A 6,828-nucleotide genomic window follows, 5' to 3' on the forward strand; every position below is an offset into this window, starting at 1 on the left:
TAAGCAATTAACAAATGTCATCATTATTATTATTATTCTTAACTCATGTCTCCCATTCTATCCACCTAATCCTGTTGGTTCTACCTTCTCAACGTGGCTAAAATTTTCCCTTTTGTCTGCATCCAAACTGGCTCCATGCTGATCCAAGCACTTAATTCCCTTCCCTCTATCTCTCACCACTCCAGTCCATATATAACTCTGCTGCATGGATCATTTTTCTTAAGAAAAAGTGCAGTCCCAATCTCAAGAACCCCTATGGTTGCCATCCACCTCCTCCTCAAACAGAAAATCCTTTAAAGCTTTAAAGCACTCAATCAATTTCCCTCCTCTTACCACGCCTCCTGCTTAGTATGGCCTGCCAACACAACTCACTCCTCTAGTGCCAGTTTACTCACTGTACCCCAATATCATCTATAATAATAATAATAATAATGATTATTATGGTATTTGTTCATCACTTACGATGTTCCAGGAACGCTGGGATGTATACAAGCAAATTGGGTTGGACACAGTCCCTGTTCCACGTAGGGCTCACAATCTCAATCCCTATTTTACACATGAGGCAACTGAGGCCCAGAGAAGCGAAAGGTCACACAGCAGACAAGTGGCAGAGCCAGGATTAGAACCCATGACCTCTAACTCCCAGGCTGGTGCTCTATCCACTATACCATGCTGTTTCTACCTTACTGCTAATCAATATCTCACATATTCTCCCAAACCTGGAACTCCCTCCCCATCCATATTCACCAGAACACAATTCTTCCCACCTTTAAAACTTTATTAAGGTCACATCTCCGGAGGGATTACTCAATTAAACCTTCTTTTCTCCTGCTCTCTTTTCCTTCTATTTCTTCAATGCACTTGGATCTGTGAACCTTGGACATTTGATATTCACTCAAGCCTCCGCCCCACAGCACAACACATCTATAAATTAGATATTCTTAATTATTAATTTGAATAAATGTTTGTCTCCCATTCTTAACCAGTAGACTCATTATGGGCAGGGAACTCTGCTGTACCATGCTCTGAATATACCATGCTCTGAATATAGTAAGCATTCAATAAATTCTGTTGATGATGGTAACCTTCCACATAGATCTTGTGGTTAGGTATAGAGTAAGTTTAGATTTTTGGACTACAGTTATAACTCTGGTTTAGATGACTTACAAATGATTATTTTAAATGGGGTAAATACTGAAGGATGTGGAAAATGTTAAAATATTCTTTGACTATATGCCAATAAAATAGCCAATATGTAACTACTTAATGAATGTCTTCATTTTGTTCAAGTAGTGGAGATATTTTTCTCACATATTAGCAAAATGTATTCAAGATATCAACCTTCTTTCAGTCTTTAGATTTTAGTAGATATCCACCAAACATTTGGCTCGATGTTGCAGGTAGAAAGTAGGTATGTTCTTTGTTTCTTAGCACGTTAGCTCTTATGAGCCTCAGAGGTAAAATTTACTGAATTAGAAGAGGTCATTTACTAAATAGACTGTGACCTGAGAAAAGAAAATGCATACTTTAAAAGTGAACCATTTACTGTCTTCTCACAAATAGGATCAGCTCTGTTGTAGTCCACAGTCCATGTTTCAATAATATAGCATTTACCTATGTTTCTGGCTGCCATGAAGTATTTTTTTCTATCATCACAGAGTATGCCACTAACATTTTAAAATTTTAAACCATTTTAAAAACATTTAAAAACATAAATCAGAAATTCCATGGCACGCAAATTTGTTTAATATATAATGAAGATAATAAAGAGCATTGAAAATTAAACAAATGAATATTATGAGTGACAAAAAATAGAGCTTTAATGGAAGAATAATACTTTTTCAAGTTTTAGAATCATGTAACCACAGAATTCCCCTCCCAGGGTCACATCTGGAGAGTTTCCAGTACCCTACCAGTCTCGACTATGGGAGGGAGAGTCAAGCAGAGGTATATCTATTCCATTCCTAGCTTGGACAGTGGCTAGCGAGTGGAAGGCAATCTGCTAAAAGTCAATACTCACCTCTGCTGGGCAGCAGAAACATGGGAGACACTCGAAGGCAGAGACTAGTACAGATTCAATCTCTGTCCCACATGGGGCTTATAGCCTAAGGCTGAGTTGTCATCCGCTCTTTTCAAACATGTTCAAGGCAGTGCAAAAAATAACCAACAAATAAAAAAAATAAAAAAAGTGCCCTCGAACCTACAATATCATATAGGTATCACCCCATTTCTATTCCTTTACGAACTCCTGGTATGGATTGTATAAATCTTTCATTTCCATTTCCTCTTGTACACCTAATCTGATTTCCACCTGACTGACACCTGATTCATTAGTGGTCTTCGAGCCCACAATTACTTTCCACTGTTGTCACTTCGTGGGCCATTTCCTCCTACAACATGATTTAATCTTGGTTTCTCTGATTCAGTTTTCTTCCTCGTTTATTTACCTCCTTTCACCTTTAGCTGTTCTTTCTCAGTCTCTTTGATAGCTCATCCTCCTAACTTCTGAAAGACCCTCAAGGCTTTTTCTGAATTCTCAACTCTTCTTGTTTTATACTCACTTGGTCAGAGAGCCCATTTACTACCATTATTTCAAGTACCACACACATGCACAGATGAGTCCCAAATCTAATCACTCTAGCCTCAACTCCTCCCTACTTCTGCAATGTTGCATTTTCTCTTGCCTGTGCAGAGCATGAACTAAGTTCTTGGGTGAGTTCAGTATAACAATATAATGGAGTTGGTTGACACATCCCTTGCCCACAACGAACATACAGTCTAGATGGGGTATGGGGCTTAGCGAGGGGTGAATAAAGGGCACAAATCCAAGTGAAAGAGTAACTTAAAAAGGAGAGGGAGAAGTGGAAATGAGGGCTTAGTTGGAAAAAGCCTCTTTGAGGGGATATGTTTTTAATTAGTCTTTGAAGATGGGGAGAATGATAGGCTTTCAGATATAAAGAAGGAGGGTGGTCCAGGCCAGAGGCAGGGTGTGGCAAGAGGGCAAAATAGTTGAGATAGAAATTCGGTGAGTAGGTTGGTATTAAATAAGTGAGGTGTGCAGGCTGGATTGTAGTAGGAAATCAGTGAGGTAAAGTAGGATTCAAAAATCTCCAGTGGCTACCAATCAATCTGTGCATCAGGCAGAAACTCCTCACCCTCAGCTTCAAGGCTCTCTATCACCTCACCCCCTCCTACCTCACCTCCCTTCTCTCCCTCTCCAGCCCAGCCCACACCCTCCACTCCTCTGCCACTAATCTCCTCACTGTGCCTCGTTCTCGCCTGTCCCATCGTCGACCCCCGGCCCATGTCATCCCCCTGGCCTGGAATGCCCTCCCTCCGCACATCCGCCAAGCTAGCTCTCTTCCTCCCTTCAAGGCCCTACTGAGAGCTCACCTCCTCCAGGAGACCTTCCCAGGCTGAGCCCTCTCCTTCCTCTCCCCCTCGTCCCCCTCTCCATTCCCCCGTCTTACCTCTTTCCCTTCCCCACAGCACCTGTATATATGTATATATGTTTGTACATATTTATTACTTTATTTATTTTACTTGTACATATCTATTCTATTTTTTTTTATTTTGTTAATATGTTTGGTTTTGTTCTCTGTCCCCCACTTCTAGACTGTGAGCACACTGTTGGGTAGGGACTGTCTCTATATGTTGCCAACTTGTATTTCCCAAGCACTTGGTACAGTGCTCTGCACACAGTAAGCGCTCAATAAATATGATTGATTGATTGCTTGATTGATTTAAGGCCTATGGTAAGGAGTTTCTGTTTGATGAGGAGGGGGATGGCAACCACTGGAGGTTCTGGAGGAGTGGGGAAACACAGACTGAAGATTTTTGTAGAAAAATGATCCAGGCAGTAGACTGAAGTATGGACTGCAGTGAGGAGAGACAGGAAGCAGGGAAGTCAGTAGGAGGCTGATTCTAGGTGAGACAGACTAAGTGCTTGGAATAACATAGTAGCAATTTGGATGGACATCTCCTTACGGGTGTTCCACTGGCACCACAAGCTCAAGATGTCAAAAATTGAATTCATCTTCCCTCTGAAATCTTCCCACCTCTAGTTCATCTTCCTATCAAAATTGAAAACACAATCCTCTGTTTCAAAAACCCATAAACTTGTTATTATTCTTAATTTCTTTTTTTTAACTCTTACATCCCATTTTGTTACTGAAACCTGTCAGATTATTTCACCACAATATGGTGAAATCCCTTAAGGATTAGTCTCAATATGACCTAAAAACCTTTTAAATGGCAAAGGCCTGCAGTTTCCTTGAACAAACTGCTTCTGTATTTCCCTGTGTCATTCATTGTCTAAGTGGTTTAAGAGGGAACACAGTACAGATGTAAAGTGCCTAGAGTATGTTTGATTGGAGTACAGTTTTCCCTAGGTGTCCCAATCAAATTGTTCTCAACCCAGTTAAAGGGGTTGATTTAAGACATCCTCTGACTGTTTCCTGATTTATTTTTGGCAAATCTGCCCAATGCATGATGCACAGCAAGAAACAAATTTGTTGAAGCTTTATTGAAATCCTTTCCCTTCTCAGGTAATCGTGAGATAATAACGGGCATGGAGAGCAAGAGAAAGACACAGAGACCGTTTTTGAAAAATTAAAATCAGTGCCCTCCTAGTTTCCCCCGCCCCATCACACTTCCCCTCCCAGCTGAGCTCAGGACACTGCTGCTACCAGTACCACCATCCATGCAAGCATCATAATTCTCCTGCCTGAGCTACTGCCGCTGCTACGCCTATGTGAGCATCTTAGGCTGTCCTGAATAATAATAATAATAATAGCATTTATTAAGCACTTACTATGTGCAAAGCACTGTTCTAAGCTCTGGGGAGGTTACAAGGTGATCAGGTTGTCCCACAGGGGGCTCACAGTCTTAATCCCCATTTGACAAATGAGGTAACTGAGGCACAGAGAAGTTAAGTGACTTGCCCAAAGTCACACAGCTGACAGTTGGCGGAGTGGGGATTTGAACCCATGACCTCTGGCACCAAAGCCCAGGCTCTTTCCACTGAGCCACAATGCTTCTCTGCTCTCTGAACAGAGAGGGGGAGTCCAAGCTACAGCTGACCTGGCTCCTCATGACTGGTTGTGCCCAGTCCAACATGATGCTCCATGGGAGGGGACAGAAAGACCACTGTTGGAAACATAGGAGTAGAGCTCACAGAATAGCCAACCTCCTTCTTCCCCAGTTCTTCTTTTCTCTTGTTGCTAGGCCAATCACTAATATAGCAAGGCAAGGTGCTTAGTTACCAAATCATCTTGAAGGACTTTGCTTGATAAATGTGTTGCATTTTAAAATGAAAATTATTTGTGGAGCCTTTTAAACTACACTAATCACCATCCCTTGCAAGTGCTTAGTACAGTGCTCTGCACACAGTAAGTGCTGAATACAACTGAATGAATAAATATGATTAAATTAATGAGCCTAGTGATATGGGGGTGGAGTTGGGGGAAAAGGGAGGGTGGGACATATAATGAACAATCTCTCATCATATCCCGACTGGATTACTGCATCAGCCTCCTTTCTGATTTCACATCCTCCTGTCTCTCCCCACGTCAGTCAATACTTCACTCTTCTGCCTGTATTATCTTTGTACAGAAATGCTCTGGGCATGTCACCTCCTTCCACAAAAGTCTCCAGTGGTTCCTTATCAACCTTTGCATGAAGCAAAAACTCATCACTACTGGCTTCAAAGTACTCCATCACCTTGGCCCCTCCTACCTCACCTCCCTTCTCTACTTCCTACATCTCATCCCACACACTTTGCTCCTCTGCCACTAACCTCCTCACTGTGCCTTGTTCTCTCTTGTCCCACAGTAGACCTCTGGCCCACATCCTACCACTGGCCTGGAATGCCCTCCCTCCACACATCTGCCAACCTAGCTCTCTTTCCCCCCACCCCCTTCAAAGCCCTTCTGAGAGCTCACCTCCTCCAAGAGGCTTTCACAGACAGAGCCCCCGCACTTTTCCTCTGCTCCTACTCCCCTCCCCGTTGTCCCTACTCCCTCCCTCTGCTCTACCCCACTAATTCTATTTGTTCTGATGATTTTGATTCCTGTCTACAGGTTGCGTTTTCTGTCTCCCCCATCTAGATCTGTGAGCCCGTTGTTGAGTAGGGACCATCTCTATATGTTGCCAACTTGTACTTCCCAAGCACTTAGTACAGTGTTCTGCACATAGTAAGTGCTCCTTAAATAGAATTGAATGAATGAATACTCCCTTTCCCACCCCACAGCACTTGTGTATATTTGTACATATTTTATTAATGATAATAATAATAATGATGACATTTGTTAAGCACTTACTGTGTGCAGAGCACTGTTCTAAGTGCTGGAGGGGAATACAAGGCGATCAAGTTGTCCCACATGGGGCTCACAGTCTTAATCCCCATTTTCCAGATGAGGGAACGGAGGCTCAGAGAAGTGAAGTGACTTGCCCAAGGTCACACAGCAGACATGTGGTGGAGCCTGGATTCGAACCCATGACCTCTGACTCCAAAGCCCGGGCTCTTTCCACTGAGTATATATAGCTATAATTCTATTTATCTATTTTGATGATATTGATGCCTGTCTACTTGTTTTGTTTTGTTGTCTGTCTACCTGTTCTAGATTGTGAGCCCTTTGTTGGGTAGGGATTCTCTCTGTTGCCAAATTGTACTTTCCAAGCACTTAGTACAGTGCTCTGCTCAGTAAGCACTCAATAAATACAATTGAATGAATGAATGAATTTCCCCCTCCACCTCCTCTCTGTCCTTCTGAGGGCAGTGGCTATGGGGTCTGAGAGTTATGGAGAAGAATTCCCCAGGTGAGCACG

At 42.5% G+C, this 6,828-nt stretch overlaps 1 non-coding gene across 1 annotated transcript; it reads left to right on the top strand.

The window, feature by feature from the left end:
* Positions 1-1,872: 1,872 nt before the first annotated feature.
* Positions 1,873-2,010, top strand: LOC119936767. Its single transcript, XR_005453841.1, has one exon. It is a non-coding gene; the product is annotated as a small nucleolar RNA SNORA7 (small nucleolar RNA).
* Positions 2,011-6,828: the final 4,818 nt, after the last annotated feature.

This window comes from Tachyglossus aculeatus, chromosome 1 (assembly GCF_015852505.1).
Source record: "Tachyglossus aculeatus isolate mTacAcu1 chromosome 1, mTacAcu1.pri, whole genome shotgun sequence".
In the NCBI taxonomy this organism is placed as follows: domain Eukaryota; kingdom Metazoa; phylum Chordata; class Mammalia; order Monotremata; family Tachyglossidae; genus Tachyglossus; species Tachyglossus aculeatus.